The sequence below is a fragment of the Alexandromys fortis genome, unplaced genomic scaffold (assembly GCF_014885135.2).
Source record: "Alexandromys fortis isolate MF-2015 unplaced genomic scaffold, M_Fortis_MF-2015_v1.1 scaffold_8_9099976_23576923, whole genome shotgun sequence".
Taxonomy (NCBI): Eukaryota; Metazoa; Chordata; class Mammalia; order Rodentia; family Cricetidae; genus Alexandromys; species Alexandromys fortis.
The window spans coordinates 7,661,032-7,683,663 of NW_026067899.1; positions in this window are offsets into that span (position 1 = coordinate 7,661,032).

Genomic DNA, 22,632 nt, shown 5'->3' on the forward strand with positions numbered 1-22,632 from the left:
GAGAGAGAGAGAGAGAGAGAGAGAGATCTTCCGTCATGGTTATGTTCTGTTAGGCCATTGGCCAAAAGTAGTTTCTTTATTCATTAACCAATAAAGGCAACACATAGACAGAAGGACTTCTAAACCACCAGTGCTTAGCTGTGGATCCCTGCATCTGCTTCCATCACTTAATGGATGAAGGTTCTATGATGACAATTAAGGTAGTCATCAGTCTGCTTACAGAGGAAGGCCAGTTCAGGTATCCTGTCCACTTAGGGTCTTAGGTAGTGTCATCCTTGTGGATTCCTGGGAATTTCCCTAGTGCCAGGTTTCTCTCTAACCCCCATAAAGACTCCCTCTACCAAGATATCTCTTCCTTGTTCTCCCTTGCTGTCCTTCCCCCAACTTGACCTTCCCAATCCCTCCTGTTCTTCTCTCCTCTCCCCTTATCCCATAATGCAAAGGATGATAGGCCTACACAGTCCACAACCCCAGAGAAACTATGTAGCAAGGAGGACCTTAAGAGAGAGATGAAACATACACGGATTACCCTGGGAAGGGAGGTAGCAAACATATCCTGAGTAAATTGGGAGCGTGGGCAAGAGAGGGGAGGAGGCGAGGGGAAGGGGGAGTCAATAACACATTTATAATGTCAAAGTCTAACTTACAGTTGATTTGGTCTTCACTTCCTTAGACCCATATTTTTTGTGTCTTTGCCCAGAAAATTTCTCATGCGAAGAAAAATTTTCACTGTCAGTTCCTGCACACATAACTTCCCTTCAGGCAACTTATCTGTCAATATCTTTCCCTTATTTCCTCCTTATTGGTTGAAGACAGGTAACATCACCCTCAATCACTCACTTACAACTCTCTGAAAAAATGTATCAGTTTCAATCCAGGTTAAGTCTGTATATCTAGGTTCAATGAGTAAAACACATGAAAACAAATGTGTAATCATGCCTACTAACGTGAGGGTCCTAGAAAGGTCTTCCACTGATGTATCCTAACTTAGTTATAAGATTTTGAACATTACTTATTTCTCAACACACTTAAAACACATCTCTCCATATTGTACTAACAGTGCTAGTTTGTTCCCAAGGAGAGGAGGTAAGCTACTCTTCTTTCTCTATTATAGAGATACTTCTGCATATTCTACCAAAGAGGGAGGAAATAAAAACTCTCCTAACTCTCGGAAGCATTGATTCTTTACAATTTTCTCTAACTATAAAAATAGATATTCTCCATTTTCTTAAGGAACTTAGGCCTTAACCAGGTTAGTAATCTGATGAATTGCCTGGTTTTAAGTACCTTCTTTTTATTCCTTTTTGTGCAATGGATTTAAAAAAAAAAGCAAATTAGTTCATTTAAATACACACCATTAAATTAAACAGGTAATGCATGGTTAGGTACCTAATACCAGTATTTTACTTGACACCATTCTGATTTCAACACATCATGTTTTTGTAAAATTGTAATAGTGAGAAGAGACAATTATAAATCCACAATCTCATAGGAATTAAAGTTAGAAATAATTTAATGATTAGTTAGTTCACTTGAATATTTGCTGTATCCTACGCACATCACTAAACTCGTCTGATTTTCAGTGTCTCTATATCAATGATAATAACTTCACTTACTAAACCTAAACATGTAGCCAATAAAGTACTCATATTCATCTAATGTAATTATACTTAACCTTGTAGGAATATATTTCGTAGCAATTTTACTCTAAAGAACTACAGTCTGAGAAAGAAGAACCTAAGGAGTCAAACAGTTGTAAATTTTGCTGCTAGGATTTACTAGACCTTATATCGGACCCAAGTCCATATGATGGTACACGCATGTTCTTGCTCACAATAGACCATATTGTGTAACTGCTGAATAAACAAAATAAGATAATTAAATGTCATAAATAGTGAAAGTGGATAGCTTTTTTGATCTTATGAAATGGTCACTTTCTAATATTCACACATGGTAGATTCACACTCCACTGGAATTTTTGGTCAATGTAATGTCAACTACTTCACAATTCTCTTCCATTTGTGCATAATTCTAACTCATAGAAGATGCTTTCTTATATTGAGCTGAAAACTGTTCCCTTATGGCTGTCACCCTTCTGACCTGTTTCTGCCCTCAAGTTGGAATATTGATTGTGATTTCATTAAATTTAGAGCTTAATTTAGAGAGAATTGGCATTCTTACAATATTGAATCTCCTTATCCAAGAATAATTTGAGGCTCTGATTAATTCAAGTTTTCTTCAGCTCTGTCCTACACAGGTGACTTTGAATAGCATGTCTTTTAGTGATATTGTGGCATAGTTGGACAAAGTAATCTTTATTTCAAGATAATTTGGGTGCAAATCCTGGCTTTTGTGTAGCATGATGATGAGACTTCTCTGAGTTTATTCTTTAATTGAAAAATGGCAATAAATTCATTTACCAAGCAGTTTTGTAGGTGAAAATGCATGGCATGGTGTTAGGAACATAACTGACTTTCATTAATAGCAGCTACTATAATTGTTATTGATCATTTGTCTACTTTCTGTCACGGTAGGAAATGACTTGACACATACTTTTAGAAATGGATATGAGCATCTTATAGGCTTCATTACCAAAACATTCTTCTTAGATATGACAACAATATCTTACATCTTTATAGTTCTCTTTCAAGGAATAAAATTATACCTAGAGCTGGGTTTTTGTATGGTTGAGGATCTTGAAGGAGACACAGGTATCTTTGGTATCAGATTACACAGTTTTCAGCTATATAAACTTTGGGCAAACACTGTTACTCCCCTAGCTTCAGATCCTTTGTAAACCAAAGAAGAAGAGATTATTTATTCCTATAACTTCAGTTTTAAATGAGATTTACACATTTTCTAGTGTTATGAGTATTAACATCTATTTTAAACATGACTAATATGTAACCACATGATTATACCATTGAATTATACTGTAAGACAAAGTGGATTTGTAATATGATGTATTAAACAGATGCTCGATGAAGGTGGCATGATCCAGTGAATTAGACTGCTCACTGGGGAAGTCTGCTAATTCTCATGGTTAAGTTCCTTAAAAATCACTTATTTTATTTATACATTTTGTTTGTTTATTTCCCATTATCAACTAGAAGAAATTTAAATCATCTATGAAGCAAACTTCTGGACACATATGTGAGTGACTTTTAGGAATGGTTTAGCTGGAGTAGGATGACACACTTCCAATACAAGTGTACAATTCCATTTGTTGAGGACCTTTATTTAATATAAAAAAAAAAGAGAAAACATGAGCACCAGAATTTGCTTCTCTTCTAACTGACTTTTGATGCAGCATGTGACCAGCCACCTCATGCCACCAGGACTTCCTCACCCCACCTCGTTCTTCCTTGCACTGCTTTTGTTTCAAGTACTTCTTTAATAAACAAAAAAAAATAGATAATATGGAATATTGAAACTGATGAATGGTATATAAATAAGCCATAGTTCTTAAACCATTGTAACTATAACTATGCTTAAAAATTTAAAGATTTCCTAGCTCATAGTTCAAACTTTTTCTACAATCCTCTGCCAGGGCTTAACTATGCATTCTGGTGGGGTTCAGAATACTAAAATGCTAAGAGGACTTAGGAGAGTATAGCCCTAGCTCATGAGGTCTCATAGAAGAGCAGGAATAATTCAGGCAGAGGACTAGAAGTCATTAATGTTGTATTTTACACTGTGCCAATATCCAGAAAATTTGAGCCATTTAAAGATAATGCATTAAGTACTTTGTCAGAGGAAGTTTTCAAAATGCATAGGGTACAGCTGCAGTATTATGTTGATCAGTCACTGCTCTCACTCAGATCTACTATCAAAGAGACCAGAGAGGAGAAAGTTATAGATAGTTGCAGCTTAGCCAGGATGAAACACATGTAAATTTAAAGTTGTGGACAAGGAAAGTACAGACAATATACCTGTATTTGTTAAAGAGATTAGCATTGGAGCCACAGAAAAGGTGCCCTGAGAGCAAGACCCTGCTCACTCAAGCTTTCCACCAGTAAAAATGCAAATCATTTGAAAATAGAATGTAAACTGAGAGATTCCCCAGAGTCATCCTGATGCCACACAGAGGCCAAGGCTACTTGGTCTAAGAGAGGATACCTCTCAGACTTACATTATAGAATTTGGAGCATCATCCTTGTGGTGCTGGTTTTACAGGCATGAAATATGCAATAGGGTGGGGTCATAGTGTTTGCATCAAGGTTACAGACAGCCTCTGAAAACAGGTAATGTATGACACTGTATAATTTCCTTAAAGGAGACCTTGTGAGGCCATTACAAGAAGCTGGCGTGTAACTTAAATTGCAATGAAGATATAATGATGTTGAAGATGCTATGATCATGAGACCTCTGCTGAGCAAATTGCAGACAAGAAAGAAAAACAGTTCAAGAGAAAGGTTCTATATTTAGAAGATGACAGTTATAGGAATAACTATTTTCTTGCAACCTCCACTCTTAGGTTTTAGAGGCTTTCTTTCCTTCTTCAACCTCTAAAATAGATAGGACTATTGCTATGTACCAACGTGCCTTGCTCTCCTTGCCTTTTTTGTTCATGAAAGAAGATGGTGGTAATGCCTTGTTTTTGTTTCCAAAGAAATTGTTATGAGAGTGCAAGCCTTGACACATGATGTGTGAGTATCAGAGGAGAAGAAGATGAAACCAGGAAGCAACACAAAGTATGAGATGGAAGCTGTATATCCAAATTGTTCTGTTATTGTCATGAGATAAAGATTTTGTATTTTCCCTGATGGGTATCATTCTTACTTGAACATTGTTTCAAATTTACATTTAATTTAAAATGTGTCTTCTCATTTATACCTATTATAATAGGAATATTTGATTTGTGTGACTCTGTAAGGAAGTATAAAGATAATACTTTATACTTTGCAGAGAGAGTTAGCTTAATGAGACTCCCCACCATGAATGTTATCAGCACAGTTCCATGAAGCTGGCCTCCTGTACTCAATAAAGAGGTGATTTGTTGATTGAGGTTTTGTTCCACATGGTTCTGCGGCCATTTAGTCCCAAAAAACCACACAGAGGCCTATATTATTAATAAACTTATTGGTCTATTATCTTAGGCTTCTTACTAATAAACTCTTGCATCTTACATTAATCCATAATTTTGGTCTGTGTTAGCCACATGGTTTGGTACCTTTTATCTGTGAAGCATTCTCATCTTGCCTTCTTTGTATCTATGGGACAATTGCGGACTGAGCCTTTCCTCTTCCTGGAATTCTCCTATTCTGGTGCACAGCCTATACTTCCTGCCTGGCTACTGGCCAATCAGTGGTTTATTAAACTAATACAAATGGCAAAACATTACAGGGTACAAGACCATTGACCCACAGCACTTCCCCCATATTGTTTCAAAACAAGAGCTTTGAATCTAATCTTCTTTGTTTAGCTTTTTCCTAACCATTATCCTTGATAACATGTAACCAATACTCTAAATAATGATCAGAATACATAATCCAATTTTTGGGGAATGTAGGCATACCTTTATAGGCTACTTTCTGCTGATTGGGGGTGCTGATAACTTATGGGAACATAAAGAAAATTTAGGATTATGATCAAGTACTGACTGGAATATTCTGTGAGACTTGATTATCTCAACCAGCAGTCTTGAAACTGTTCTGGATATAGAACACAGAGGAAACGTCAACAGAGGTCCTCTGAACTGCTGGATCATCTGGACCATCTGCTCCTATTAGAAATTTTTTAGGGGGGGTCTTCCTTGATCAAACTTGACTTTTCTTAACCCAGAATGAATCTACAGACCCTCATTTCCTGTGGGAAAAAAGCAAAACTTTTCCATAGTAACATAAATTTTGACTTAATTTTGAACGTAAGGCATTTTCTAAATATATATGTTGAATTAATCCACAAGCATTTATAATTAAATGTTTTTAGCAGCTGTTTGTCCTTCCTCAGCAGTCAAACAATACAAGGAAAATAATACCATATAGTATCCAAATTCTCTGTGTTTACTTGGCTTTATTTTAAACTCTGTTTCTTTACTTTTTCTTTTTAATCTTTGTTTTTTTTTTTTTTTTNTTTTTTTTTTTTTTTTTTTTTTTTTTTTTTTTGAGACAGGGTTTCTCTATGTATTTTTGGCTGTCCTGGAGTTCACTCTGTAGACCAGGCTGTTCTTGCTGGTAGGCCACGAGCCTCATGGTAAAATGTAAAATACTGAAAATGGGTTAATTCTAGATGCAAGTGCTAGCTAGCAATGTGCTTAAGTGATTGGCCAAGGAGTGATTCAAATAATATAGTTTCTGAGTGACTGTTTTGGGGCTGAGCAGCCAGGAACAAACAAGTGGCCTCCTACAACAAAAATCTCCTTCCTTAAAGTGATCATGTCTAATACTTTTGTCATAGTATTAGGAATATTGGCGCACACACCACAATGAATGAAATTTCTTACAAGAAAAACTCCCATGTCAGAAAATTAACTAAGTAACAAACTAAAATCAAAGGACAAGAAGAAATAAAAGTGTTGTTTATTACAGTTGATGTCTAACATGAACCCTATATACTTTTCAATAATTAAGGTAATTTTGGATAGATTCTGCTTTAAAGACAATTCTTTTATTTTTTAATTAACTAATTAATTTTTTGAGAGTAGATGAGCTCCCATCAGCTCAGGTACTTTGTTTCAGTGTGTATCCCCATCATGGTCTTGACCCCTTTGCTTAAATTATGTCTCCTCCCTCTCTTCAACTGGACTTTGAGGCTCAGCCCTGTGCATCACTGTGGATCTCTGCATCTGCTTTCATCACTTAATGAATGACAATTAAGACAGTCATCAATGTGATTACAGGGGAAGGCTAGTTCAGGCACTCTCTCCATTATTGCTTGGGGTCTTAGCTGGGGTCATTCTTGTGGATTCCTGGGAATTTCCCTAGTGCCAGGTTTCTCCATAGCCCCATAATGGCTCCCTCAATCAAGATATCTCTTTCCTTGTTCTATCTCTCTGTTCTATCCCCATCTTGACCATCTCATTCCCTGATGTTCTCTTTCTTCCTCTTCTCCCCTTCCTCTTCCACACTCCCTTTTTCCCCCACCCCCACGATCCCAACTTTTTCAAGAGATACTTTTCAAATTCTCTTTTCAGGAGGAATCCATGTATGTATTTTTTTTTTAAGGTTCTTCTTTGTTACCTAGCTTCTCTGGAATTGTAGTATATATGATGGTTAGCCTTTGCTTTACATCTAATATCCACTTATGAATGAGTACATACCTTGTTTGCCTTTCTGGGTTTGAGCTACTGCACTCAGATTTTTTTTTAATTCTATCTATTTGCATAAAAAATTTAAGATGCCATTGTTTTTTACTGCTGAGTAGTACTCCATTATGTAAATGTACCATATTTTCTCTATTCATTCTTTGGTTGAGGGGCATCTAGGTTGTTTCCAGGTTCTGATCATTACGAATAATGCTGCTATGAGCATAGTTGAGCAAATATTCTTTGAGTACAATTGAGCATCCTTTGGGTATATGCCCAAAATATTGTTGGTGGGTCTTGATGTATGTTAATCTCAATTTTCTGAAAAACCACCATATTGATTTCCAATGTGGCTATGTGAGTTTACACATCCACCAGAAATGTGGAGTGTTTCCCTTACTTCACATTCTCTCAATCTTTCATAAGTGTGTGGATTAATAACCAAGTCTTCAATACTATTCCATTGTTCTACCTGTTTGTTTTTATGCCAATACCAAGCTGTTTTCATTACTGTAACTCCATAATAGAGCTTGATGCCAGGGATAGTGATGACTTCAGAAGTTTTTTTTTTTTATTGTAGAAGATTGTATTGGCTACTCTGGTTTTCTTGTTTTACCATATGAAGTTGAGTATTGTTCTTTTGAGATCTCTGAAAAATTGTGTTGGGATTTTGATGGGTTATTACATTGAATCTATAGATTGCTTTTGGTAAGATTGCCATTTTTATTATGTTAATCCTACCTATCCAAGAGCATGGGTGATCCCTCCATTTTATGTTACCTTTTTCAGTTTCTTTCTTCAAAGACTTAAAGTTCTTGTTGTATAGGTCTTAAACTTCTTGGGTTAGTGTTACCCCAAGAAATTTTATGTTATTTGTGGCCATTGTGAAGGATTATATATTTCTGATTTATTTCTCAGCCTCTTTATTATTTATTTGTACATAGAATGGCTACTGTTTTTTTATTTATTTATTTATTTATTTATTTATTTATTTATTTTGGTGTTGTTGTTGTTGATCTTATATCCTGTCATATTACTGAAGGTATTTTTTAAACCAGCTTTAGGAGTTACCTCATTGATGTTTTGGGGTTACTTATGTATCTATCATGTCATATGCAAATAGTGGAACCCAAGAAGTGTAGGATCTATATGACAAAGGACTTCTCCTTTCCAATTTGTATCCCCCCGATATCCTTTTATTACTTTTGCTAAAATTTGAGTTTTATGTTTAATAGATATGGAGAGAGGGGGCAGCCTTGTCTTTCTACTGTTTTTAGTGGAATCATTTGAGTTTCTCTCCATTTAATTTGATGCTGACTATTGGCTTGTTGTATATTGTTTTTGTTATGTTTAGATACATCCTTTGAAACCCTCATCTCTCTAAGACCTTAATCATGAAGGGATGTTACATTTTATCAAATGCTTTTTCAGCATCTAATAAGATGATCATATTTTTTCTTTCAGTCTGTTTATATTATAGATTATCTTGATAGATTTTCATATGTTGAATCATCCCTGCATCTCTGGGATAAAGTCAAATTGGTCATGTGGATGATTTTTTTATGTGTTCTTGGATTTGGTTTCTCAGTATTTTATTGAGGACTTTTGCAACAATGTTATTGAGGGATATTAGTCTTTAATTCTTAAACACAATTCTTAAGAGAGCTCTGGTCTCAATTTTGAATCAAATTCATCTGTCTTTTGATGGTTTTCCATAGGCAATTTATTCACAATGTCAAAGTAAAGATATTTCATTCCGTACAAATTAATTTTATTTCATTTATTTTTAAGTAGCCAGGGACCCAGATAAAGCTGCTTAGTGAACATTCTCCCTATTGCAAACGAGAAATTGGAAATTTCAGTTTATTATTTTAGTTGTTAAGTAGAAATCTTTAGAAAATAGGGGAGAAATGGTTATTGTATTTTTTATATATGAGAGAAATCTTTAAAAAAAACTTATTGTCCTAAACTAATTGGTTAAATATAGGTATTTAAAGTATCAAATGAGAGCAGCAATCTCTTATTTCCCATTTGCACACTCTTTGTTCCTTATTGCTGTTCATCTGAAGAATAGAATGAAGTAGAAGTCATATTTCTCCTGGTGATAAAGGAAACATGACAGGACTCAGAACACAATAAAATATGCATTCCTGAGTAGCCAGAACATAATTAGGACCATTTGTGTTTTTATTATAATAGTGACTAAAATCTAAATGATGTTTTTAATGTTGTATAACTCCCTTCAGATTTGTTGTTCACCTAAAGAACTTGCTGGAATAAAAACACAATAATTTTCTAACTGTGGGAGAATTTATAGAAAGATTTTTTACTTTTTTTTTAATTTATTTATTAAAGATTTCTGTCTCTTCCCCGCCACCGCCTCCCATTTCCCTCCCCCTCCCCCAATCAAATCCCCCTTCCTTGTCAGCCCAAAGAGCAATCAGGGTTTCCTGCCCTGTGGGAAGTCCAAGGACCACTCACCTCCATCCAGGTCTAGTAAGGTGAGCATCCAAACTGCCTAGGCTCCCACAAAGCCAGTACGTGCAGTAGGATCAAAAACCCATTGCCATTGTTCTTGAGTTCTCAGTAGTCCTCATTGTCCGCTATGTTCAGCGAGTCCGGTTTTATCCGAGGCTTTTTCAGACCCAGGCCAGCTGGCCTTGGTGAGTTCCCGATAGAACATCCCCATTGATTTCTTACTTTTTTTATTTAAAATCTTTCTCTTTCAGAAATAAACATGGGGAATACACAGGGATATTATAGAAATTTCCTCATTAAAATTTCCAGTTAGAAAAAAATTTAGAATACAAATATTGTGGATTTTTAAAATTCTTCTAGAGATGAAATTATTAACAACACAATTTAATGAGCGCATGAAAGTTAGTATTAATTTTATGTATTGGTAAAGATCTTTGGCATATCAAAACATGATAATATTTATATATGTCTTAGTCAAAAGCAGACTTTGAATTAATTCCTCATAATAAAAATCCTGTCCTTGAGAATAAAGGGTCCATGTTTTGTATACAAAATTGACATTGAAAAATAGATTATTTTTTAGCTAACCTGCATGCAGGAATATCTATGGATATCACCATTCTGGACATCAAGCTCTACTGTAGAGTTGTAGCAGTAAAAACAGTTTGGTATTGGCATAAAAACAGATAAATGGATAAATGGAATCAAATGAAAGACCCCGACATAAATCTACACACCTCTGTACAACTGACTTTTGACAAAGGAAGCCAAAATTAAAAGAAAGTATCTTCAACAAATTTTACTGGCATAACTGGATGTGGTCAGGTAGAAGAATGGAAATAGAATGCAAATATCTATCTCCTTGCACAAAACTCAAGTCCAAGTGAATCAAAGATTTTAAAATAAATCTAGTGGCACATAACCTAATAGATGAGAAAGTGTAAAGTAGCCTTAAACCCTTTGACACAGGAGACCACTTCCTAAATATAACCAGTAACACAGACACTGAGAGAAACAATTAATAAATGGGACCTCCTGAAACTGGAAAGCTTCTCTAGGGAAAGGACACTGTCAATAAGATAAAATGGCAGCCTACAGAGTGTGAAAAGAATCTCATCAATTCTACATCTGACATATGGCTGATCTCTAAAATATGTAAAGAACTCAGGAAGCTAAACATCAAAATACTAAATAATCCAATTTGAAAATGGGGTACAGCTGGGCTGTGGTGGTGCACACTTTTAATCCCAGCACTTGGCAGGTAGAGGTAGGTAGATCACTGTGAGTTTGAGGCTAGCCTGGTCCACAAGAGCTAGTTCTAGGACAACTAGAACTGTTGCACAGAAAAACCCCGTCACATACACACACACACACACACAAAAATACAACCAAACAAATAAATAAATAATAGGGTTCATATCTAAACAGAGAATTCCCAACAGAAGAATTTCAAATGGCCGAAAGACACTTAAAGAACGGTTAGTCATCAGGAAAATGCAAATCAAAACAAGTCTGAAATACCATCTTATGACAGTCAAAATGGATAGGATCAAAAACCACTGATGACAGATTATGTTGGAGAGGACGTGGAGTAAGTGGAACATTCCAATCATACCACAAGGACACTTGTTCAGCTATGTTCACAGCAGCATTATTTGCAATAGCTAGAGCAAGGAAACAACCTAGCAAACAATTGTCCTAAGCAAACAATGGTTAAGGAAAATATGGTGTATTTACCAAATAGAGTACTACTTAGCTGCAAAAAAAAAATGATGACCTCATGAAATTTGCAGGTAAATGTAAGGAACTAGAAAAAAAGTCATTCTGAATTGGTAACCCAGCTCAAGAAAGACAAACATGGTATGTACTCACTCATAGGTGGTTGTAAAGAATAGGATAGCTAACAATTCCCAGCCTCAGAGAGTCTAGTTAATAAGGAATACCCAAAGAAGGATATGTGGATTTCCCTGGGAAGGGCAAGTAGAAAAGATCTCCTGGGTGAACTGGGGTAGCAATTGGGGGCATAGAGGAATAGAAACCTGGAAAGATCTGCTTGGAAGGACTGGGTGCAGGAGGCAGGTTGGAGGCAGGAAGGAAGTAACAAGAGACATCTGGTTAAAGAGGCCATTTAAGGATTAGGAAGAAACCTGATGCAAGAGAAACCTCCAGGAATCCACAAGGATTACCCCAACTAAGACATTTACCAATAGTGGAAGGCGGTCCCTAAACTGACCATCTACTGTTTATAGATTGGTGCCTTACATAATTGTTATCAGAGATATTCTATCCAGTAACTGAAGGAAGCAGAAGCAGAGACAAGCACTGCATTTTGCTCCAAGAGTCTTACAGAAGCAAGGGAGAAGGGATTGTATCAGCCCCGGGGATTTATGGTGGGGGAATCCACAGACAGCTGATCTGAGCTTAATGTAGCTCATGGACACTGGACCAATGGTCAAGGAGCCTGCATGTACCATTGTCCTCTGCTTGTGTGTAACAGTCATGAAACTTGGTCTTTAGATGGGGCTTCTGGCAGTGATAGCAGGACCTAGTTCCAGTACTTGGCTGGCTTTTGGTAATTAGGGGCATTTAGGCTATTATTGTATTGAGACTGGGTTTGTTATAAAGCAATTCTCTTACAGAATACTGAAACAACTACTTTTATAGTTGTAAGTAAAATAAAAAGATATTATTGTTGTATAACCAAACAGAATGCTGAGACCTTAATTTTGTTATCCAGAGACAAGTATTGTTAACTGTGAATAATTAATTAAATCTCTATCTTAATGGTTCCCATTTTCAAAAATAAATAAGTAAGCAAGTAAATAAAAACATAATGTCAGGTTTGGACAGTGTTTTCCTATTTAATGCATGAATGAATGGCAGGTCCACAATGACCTAAATACATAAGACAAAGAAGTAAATGTATCTTAATAGTACCTGATGGTGTATGGTATGATCGGTATATTTGAATCAAATATGTTTTTATCAAAAAGAATTATTCCCTTCTCTGTCCTCCCTCCAACCCTCTTATATCCCCTGCTCTCCCTTTTCCCCTTACTTTCTCCGAAATTCATTTATTATTGTTATTATCACACATTTATTACATATATAAGGATAACTATATAGATACAATCTATGCAATCTGTTTAGTGTGGCTTGTGTGCATAAGATGTTAGGAATGAGCACTTTGTTTTGGAAAACAACTTAGGGTGCTCATCTCTAGGAGAGGCTATTTCTCCCCCTCTGAGCAGTCACCAGGCACCTCTAGTTCTTTTTCTAGAGAGGGATCCTGTGAGCTGTCCTCATTCAGTGTCATCGTAGCTAGCAACATAATCATGGTTGAAGCCTTGTTTAAGTAGCCCCTTTAGGCAGTCTCTTATCAAAGAAACTTTTCGCAGAAAGCTATCACAGAAAACAATAGGTCGTAATGCAGAGATCACAGCTCCGGGGAATTCCAGCCACCATGGATGCACTGACTCAACTACTGAACATAAAGGTCCAAGGACATGGGAGAAGAGGGGGCAGAAAGATTTCAAGAGCCAGAGGACCAGGGACTCTTCTGTGAAATACTGTCTCTTAGAAATAACAGGGAATCTTACTCATGATACCTCAACATTGTGGCTGTGGTCAGCATTACTATTTTCAGTACGAGTGATGAAACCCACATCCTCCTCTGAATATGGCAGGCCAGTAAATTGTAGGCCACCCCCCCTTTTTTTTCTTTGTTTAGAGAAAGGGTCTCAGCTAGTTGCCCAGCTATTGTTGAACTCACGCTGTAGTACAGAGAGACTTTGAGCACTTGCTATCATCATCTTCTAGCAGCTGTGATTATAGGACTTGAAAATTCTCGCAAATGTGACTGATAAAATAGCGCACGTGTTGATGGCAGAGTGTTTAGGTTCAAATTTGCCTCTACATTCTCTAGTTTCACGGCTTTGACTTCGCTTCACTTCTCAGTGTTGTAGGGCCTGTGAAGTGTAACAGTGCAGACTTCATGAAGCTATGCAGTACATGGGAAAAGTCTATCTGAGGAAGGCACTTAGGATAGCATCTCATACATGACAAGCAGTGTTCAGTGCAGTTGTATTTGCTTACTCTCATACTATCTAAAATGAAAGGTGTTGCATGAATTGTAAACACCAAGAGACATAAATTGGGGTTCAACCTCAGTAACGGCAAAGCAAAGCTTTTGTTTGTGGTAAATCTTTAAGGCTGGTGGGATAGCTCAGCAGGAGAAGCACTTGGTGCACAATGAGTACACTGTGCCCCAGAAGCCATGCAAGTTCGGATGTAGAAAATCAGCTCCACGCCGCCGGGCGGTGGTGGGTCACGCCTTTAATCCCAGCACTTGGGAGGCAGAGGCAGGCGGACTTCTGTGAGTTCAAGGCCAGCCTGGTCTACAAGAGCTAGTTCCAGGACAGGCTCCAAAACCACGGAGAAACACTGTCTCGAAAAACCAAAAAAAAAAAAAAAAAACAAGAAGAAAAGAACATCAGCTCCATGTGTATATGTGTGTGGGTATGTGCACATTTGGGTGTGGTGGCCTTGGAGTTCAGAAGAGGGTGTTGGAATGAGGGCAGTGGTTTTCAATATCCTTTTTATTTTAGGATCTCAAAGGGCTCATTAGTTATATAGGTCACTGGGATTTAGCATGTTTCAAATTGATAGGTAATTGAAGGTTATTATTTTCAATTAATTGGGAAAGAACTAATAAACCCTAAGTGGAACAGCAAGAACTGAAACAGTTTTCTGTAAAAAAAAATATACATTTGCAAAAAGGAAATACTGAGTGATGATATTTTTATTTTTGTAAATATGATATATGGCTCAATACGAAAGACCTGAGGTTTCACATATACATCTTCATGCATTTCCTTGCAAACACATCATTGTACTATAAATATAAAAATATTTTCATGACATCACATAGATTGTTTTCAAAAATATTATTCCTAATGTTTTTCATACTTCTCTAAAGATAATAAAGTTTCAATTCTAAGAGACTACTTGCAAAGTATAGTATGCAACTATGTTCTATCCTTTTCTAGTAAATCACATTGACTTTTCTTATAAATTGAATGAAACATTTATGGACAAGATTTTGTAAAACCTTATTAGTCATTTAGAAAACATTAGTTCAACAGCTCAATGATACATTTTATTATTTGAAATAATAAAACAACTCTCAATGGTATTGCTAATATCATTAGTAAAGTCCTTATGTGTTGGACTTACAACGAGTGATAGAAGCTTTTAATAGTTTTAATTCTCATTTGAAATCTTAAATTTCATTGCTACAAATACTGCTAATTATTTTCCTTGAGATGACCAGCTTGCTTAATTTCTTAAAAATTTCCACAGAATCTTAATAGTTACAGTTTGTTTCTCAAAGAAATTATTTCTTGAAGTAAATATGCATCCTATGGAAAGGCATCTCATTCAGCCTGCAATTCAGACTATTTGAGAAGTACGTATTTATGCACAATTTTACAGACAAAAAGAAAAATCTCTGGGATTCTTGTCCACACTATGGTGATATTAATAATAACAGAGTATTGTATATTGCAACATAGCTAGATTAGTTTCTCTTGTGTCAATATTGTGGATCATGTTACTGCAAATGTTCAGGTGCAAGTTTTCTCAGTACTTTTTTCGTTCTTTTGGACATGTATCATGAAAAGAATTTCTGGTCAAGTATTACCTCTCTGTTTAACAATTGCTGAAGAGCAGCCAAGATATTTGCCCGTGTGTCTGAACAAATTTCCAATTCTACAAGCAGTGTGTAAATTGTTCAACTTCTTTCTCACAGCTATGATGCATACTTTATTAAAGTCATGGTAGATGTCAAGAATTAACAGTTATGGCTTTGAATTTTATCTTTCTAAAGACTAGTCATATTACTTGATGTGATTTCTTGGGCTCTCCTCCTCTTCCATCCTCTCACAATTTTGAGAAAAAAAAAAGTATGATTAAGCAGCCTACAGTTGCTTATAAACTAGGCAGGTCTCGAACTTGTGGCTGGCTTTTTCGTTGTCTCCCAAGTGTCTTTGGCCCATGCCATTTATTCTGGCATTTTCTTTAGAAAAATATATACTTGATTCCATTGCTCTATCTTCAAATGAATTATCTATCATTTCATTGTTGAGTTAAAATAGACTTTATAGATTCTATACAATAAATTCTTATCAGATGCATATGTCACAAATATTTTTATAATGGTCTGTTGGTTGTGTTTGTCCTTCGTATGATGACATTGAAGATTCAGTGAGTTTCCACTGAGACTTCTTTGTTGTTTTTTCTAAAAAATTAATGCTTACTTCAAAGGCACTCTTATATTTTCTCTTCAGTTTTGTATATTTAGCATGTAAGCCTTTAATATATTTTTGAATTAACTTTTACTTACAATATAAAAGAAGGTTGTAAAACTTTTGCATGAAGATATCCAGTTTTCTCCATACCATCTCTTAAGAAACTGTTTTTTTTTTATCCTTTTAAATTGTATTGGGGACTCTTTCAAAAAGCTATTTATCATAAATATAAGGTTCTCTATGGATTCTTAATTTTATCCCATTGCTTTATTTTTGCTGGAGTGCACTGGATAATGTGTTTATACTGTGTTGGTTTCTGTAGCTTTGGATGTCTGAGGTTCAACTTTGCTTTCTATATCTGAGGTTCTGTGAGATGAGTGTACCTTGCATTTCTGTATTAATTTTGCCATCATTTGTGTATTTTATAGAAAAAGTTGATAGCTAAGATTTTCTAAAGTTTACATTAAGTCTGTTAGACAACTTCTTGGATTTCTCAATAATGTTGTTTCCTGATCCATGAACATAGGTCATCTTGTTTATTTAGTTCTCTATTTTTATTACAGTGTCGGAGGATTTTTGGTAAACTTGTTGCTTAGGTGAATTTCATTCATCTTGATGCTACTATAAATGAAATTTTCTTCATAATTGAATTTCTGTGTAGTTTGTTGCTAGGGTATAGTAATGTGATTGAGTTTTGTGTATTGGTATTTTATCCTACACACTTACTTAACATGTTTACTAACTTTAATAAAGCTTGTATGATCACTCCTTTGAATTTTCTACGTACAAAATCATATCACCTGCAAATAAAAATACTTGTATATTTTTATTTTCAGCCTGGTTTTCTTTATTTCTTTTGGCTGATTAATTACACTGACGAGACCCTCCAGTACAATGTTGAATAAAGTAGTGAGTGACAGCATACAGATTGCCATATTTCTGTGTTTATGGGAAATACATCAGCATTTTACTTTTAAGTATGAGGCTATCCTGCTACACACACACACACACACACACACACACACACACACACTGCCACCACTACCACCACCATTACCTTCATCATCAACACCTTGTACAAACAATGCAAACCACAGTGAATAGAAAATTGAATCCTGAATTATAAATTATGAAATCACCATTCAGTCCATAGAATATCTGAAATGTCCCAAGTACCCATGGGGAACATCATACCTTACTTTGGAAATGTCTAATTCAGGGTGCTGGAGTAAAATTCAAAATACATTTTCACTAGTTAACTTTAATGCACTGATCTGTGAGTATGGAAGAATATTATTATGCATCTTTTTTATCCCTACTTCTTTTTTTTTTAAAGACTAGTAGCATTTGATTTTACTCTAGGTCTCTGGACTGTCTAGACTCTGGTTCTTGGTCACCCAAGGAGCATTTAGTATGGGCTTCATCTCATGAGTATTCCTCAATTCAAATCAGACAGTGGTTAGTGACCCCCATAATTTTTGTGCCATCATTACCCTTTCATATTCTACAGGCAGGGCAACTTTCTAGATAAGATTTGGGGACTGGTTTGGTATTTATATTTCTTTATGGAAGCCTGAAGAGCACCTTACTCTATCAAACACATTAGAAAGTGTGGATAAATGATCTATTTAGGCATCAGCTCAACCTTTCCATGTTCAAAGAGTTGTGTGTTTGTGCTGGCTTCAGCAATGGGATCTTGCTGTCAGTTTGTGAAGAGCAATCTTGGCAACTACTTGAGCTGTTAGGGGATTTTCATTGGACTCCTTTAACAACAACTCAATTGGAAGTAAGCCAGTACTGGTACTAGAAGCTTTGTTTGGTGATAAGAAATGGGATGGGACTCAATCTTCACCATAATTTGGTGACTTTACCAGAATCGCCTTCATATATTTGGGAAGGTACCCCCTGCACTAGGTTTCCATATCACTCCTCAAATTCCCCTCAATTCTGGCTTTCTCATTCAGCTTCCTTTTTCTCAATTCCTTCTTCATTCCTTCTAACTAATTTACTTTTCCAATCCTGCTCTTCCCCATTCTACCCATAAAATCTACTTCCCCCTTCCATGGAATTCCATGTGTCCTCCATAGTCCCTTTATCCATACCTAGCCTCTCTGATTCTACAATTTGTATCTTAATTGTCTTTAACTTAATAGCTAAGATCCATACATAAATAAATACATACCATATTTTTGTTTCTGGGTTTGAGTTATTTCACCTGTGATGATTTTTTTTTATAGTTCCATACTTTTGCCTGCAAATTTCATAATGTAGTTTTTTTTTTGGTTTGTTTTTAACTGCTAAGTAATACTCCATTGGGTAAATGTACAAGATTTTCTTTATTCATTTTACTGTTGAGGGGCACTTAGGTTGCTTCTAATTTCTGGGTATAAAGAATAGACTAGCAATTAATGAACATGTTTAAGCAAATGTCCTTGAGGTAGGATGAAGCATCCTTTGGGTATATGCCTAAGGGTGGTATAGCTAGAAGATCATGCTAATTTTCATAGTAGCTGTACAACTTTGCACTCTACCAGCAATGGAGGAATATTACCTATATTCCATATCATCACAAGCATGAACTGTCACTTATGTTCTTTTTTTTTACTTATGTTCTTGATATAAGTCATTTTGACAGGTGTAAGATGAAATCTCAAAGTAGTTTTGATTTGCATTTCCCAGATGATATCAAAAATTTCTTTAAGTGTTTCACCGTCATTAGAGTTTCCTCTATCCTCTACTGAGAATTCTGTTTAGATCTATACCCCACTTTTAGAAATGTAATTATCTGTTATTATTTTATTTATTTATATTTATTGGTATCTAGTTTCTTGAGTTCTTTATTTATTTCGGGTATTAATTATCTACCAGATGTTAACTTACTAAAATTCTTTTCTTGTTCAGTAGGCTGCTGGTTTGTCTAAACAATGGTTTCCTTTACCTTACAGAAGCTTATCAATTTCCAGAGGTTCAATTTATTAATTGTTGATCTTAGTGCCTGTGCCAATGATGTTCTGTTCTGAAAGTCTTTTCCTAGACAATGAGTTCCAGGCTATTCTCAACTATCCTCCCATCCCGTTTCCCACTTCTTTTCTACCTGCCCCCCATCCACTTCTCCTCCATCTCCATTTAGAAGTTGTAAAGCCTCGCATGGGAGTCAACAAAGCATGGCACATCAAGTTGAGACAGTATCAAGTTCCTCCACCTTACATCAAGGCTGAGTAAGGCATCCCACCATAGGGAATAGGTTCCAAACAGCCAGCTTATTCATCAGGGTTAGGTTCTGGTCCCACTGCTAAAGCCAGCTACCCCCTCCCAGTTTACCCCAGAGATCTTAAATATTTCCCCTTCCAGACACCCTTCATGTGCGATCCTCTTAGGCTTCTCCTTGTTACCTAGCTTATTTGGAATGATGTACCATAGGTTGGTTATCCTTTGCTTTATGTCTAATATCTGTTTATGAGTAAGTATAGACCGTGTTTGTCTTTCTGGGTCTGGGTTATCTCAATCAGGATGATTTTTTTTTCTAGTTCCATACATTTATCTGAAAATTTAAAGATGTCATGAGGAGGAAGGGGATGGGGGATGTGCACATGAGGGCTCCAAAAGGCCCAGTTGGGGGAGTGATCGAGGGCAAGAACAGTGAAAGAGATATCTTGGTAGAGGGAGCAGTTATGGGGCTAGAGAGAAACCTGGGGCTAGGGAAATTGCCAGGAATCCACAAGAATGACTCCAGCTAAGACTCCTAGCAATAGTGGAGAGGGTGACTGAATGGGCCTTCCCCTTAATCAGATTAGGGACTGTCCTAACTGTCATTATAGAACCTACATCGAGTAACTTATGGAAGCAGAAGCAGTGATCCACAGACAAACACTGGACTGAGCTCCTGGAGTTCAGTTGAAGAGAGAGAAGAGAGATCTCATGAGTGGGGGGAGGGAGGGTCAAAATCATAATGGGGAAAACCATAGAGACAGTTTACCTGAGCTAATGGGAGCTCGGGGACTCTCGACTGAAAGCCAGGGAACCTGCATGAAAGGTAATTAGACCTCTGAATGTGAGTGTCAGTTATGGAGCTTGATCTGTAGGTGGCGGGGTGGGGGTGAGGGTGTGGTCTGGCGGAGGGACCAAGATTTATCCTGGGTGCATGAGCTGGCTTTTTGGAACCCATTCCTATAGTGCAATACCTTGCTCTACCTTGAATGAGGGAGGGAGGGGTTTGGACCTGCCTCAATTTGGTATGCCAGACTTTATTGACTCCTCATGGCCTTAGCCCCTCTGTGGAGTGGATTGGTGTTGGAAGCTATTGGGAGCTGTGGGCCCGCGGACCCTGAATTCCCTGTTTTTCCTGTGTTTGCAGTTGCTCTGAGAAAAAAAACTTGTTTTCCTCTTCTCTGAACAGCCTGCAGCTGCTCTGAGCAGGAGACCTTGATGACAGGCTGGTGGGGCTGCAGCTGAAAGATCACGAAGCTGGAGCATGGCCAGAGCCCTATATAAGCTTCCCCTGAGCACAATAAACTTGGCACTCTTGTATCAAGAATGATCCATGTCTCCCTGTCTCTCTGTTTTTTGTGTCTTTGTATGTTTTTAAGACTCCAGCCCAGTTCCCGGCTCGTGAACACACTGGCGCTACAGGCGTAGTACCGTATAGCACTCAGTACAGGACCATTTTGGGTTTTTACAGATTGGTTTGGAGTGGGAAGGGGACAGGTGGCAGTAGAAAGGTGTGGAGGAGGAACGGGGGTTGATATGTAAAATGAGAAAAAATCTAAATAATTAAAAAAAAATTCAAGACGCAGAGGGCATAGGTCAGTCCCATGCCAGCTCTGAGTTGTTGGCCCGGGGTCCCTGAGCTCACAAAAGCTCAGGTCAGCTGTCTCCGTGGGTTACACAATCATGATTTTTAACCCTCCCCCCCTTCCTTGCTCATACAGTCCCACCTCGCTCTCTCCAAACGAACTCCAAGAGCTTGGCCCAGTGCTTGGCTACAGATCTCTGCATCTGGTTCCATCAGTTGCTGGATGAAGGTTCTATTATGATAATGAGGGTAGTCACCAATCTGATTACAGGGGAAGGCCAGTTCAGGTACCCTCTCTCCACTATTGCAGAGTCTTAGCTGGGATCATTCTTGGGGGTCCTGGGAGTTTCCCTGTTACCAGGTATCTCCCTAACCCTATAATGGCCCTGGCTATCAAGATATCTCTTTCAATAATCTCCACCACTCACCTGCCCCCAATTCTACCATCCTGATTCTTCATTGACTTTATCTGACCTTGATTTAAGCTTGTTAACTGGCAGTTATTGAGAAAAGATTACAATTTTTCTAGATTTTCCATTTTGGTGGAGTTCAGGCTTTGAAAGTATGTCCTTCTGATTTTCTGGATTTAGGTGTCTGTTGTTATGTTTCACTATATATTTCTAATAATTTGGAGAATCTCTCTGCTTTTAAGTTAATTTGAATAAGGGTTTATGAATTTTGTTGATTTTTCTCAAGAAAATAAATCCATATCATTGATTCTTTGTATTATTTTGTTGTGTCTGTTTTATTGATAAGTGCAACAGTCCTATCTGTCCTGGAACTAGTTCTTGTAGACCAGGCTGGCCTCGAACTCACAGTGATATGCCTACCTTAGCTTGCTGAGTGCTGGAATTAAAGGCATGTGCCACCACTGCCCAGTTGATAAAAGATTATTTAAAAAAATAAATTTAGTAATAAAAAATAGTAAACAGTCTAACTCATGTTATACAATAAAATCACTAATTCTGCACTTGGGCCTAAGCTTTCTGGATTGGAAAATACCAAAAAAATAAAAATCCAGAAGAATATCAGAATCGCGGTGCTTCTTGTCCTTGGATTATGGACTTAAATCCAAATGGATCAAAGACCTCAACATAAATTGAATCACACTGAACCTCACTTAAGAGAAAGTGGGAAGTAGCCTTGAATGCATTTGCACAGACACTGAGAGCAAATATTAAAAAATGGTACAATCTGAAAATGAGAAGCTTCTGTAAGACAAAGGATAATCACTAAGACAAAACAACAGCCTACAGAATGTGAAAAGATCTTGACTAGCCCCGCATCAGACAGAGGACTGATCTCCAAAGTATATAAAGAACTCAAGAAACTAGAAATTAAATTACCAAACTCTCCGATCAAGAAATGGGGTACAGATCTAAACAGAGTATTCTCAACAGAAAATTTGCAAATGACTAAAAGACACTTAATGACTTGTTCAACAAATTCAGCCATCAGAGAAATGCAAGTCAAAATAACTCTGACATACTATTTTACACCAGTAGAAATGGCTATAAACAAAAACACCAATGATAGCTTATGCTGGAGAGGATGCAGAGGAAGAACACTCCTCCATTCTGGTAGGAGTGCAAATTTGTACAGCCACATTGAAAATCTGTATGGAGGTTTCTCAGAAAATTAAAAATCAATCTACTTCAAGATTCAGCAATATCATTCTTGGGCATATACGCAAAAGATACTCAATCATACCAATTGCTCAATTGTATTCACAGGAGAATTATTCATACTAGCCAAGACCTGGAAACAACCGAGGTGCCCCTCAATTGGAGAATGGATAATGAAAATAT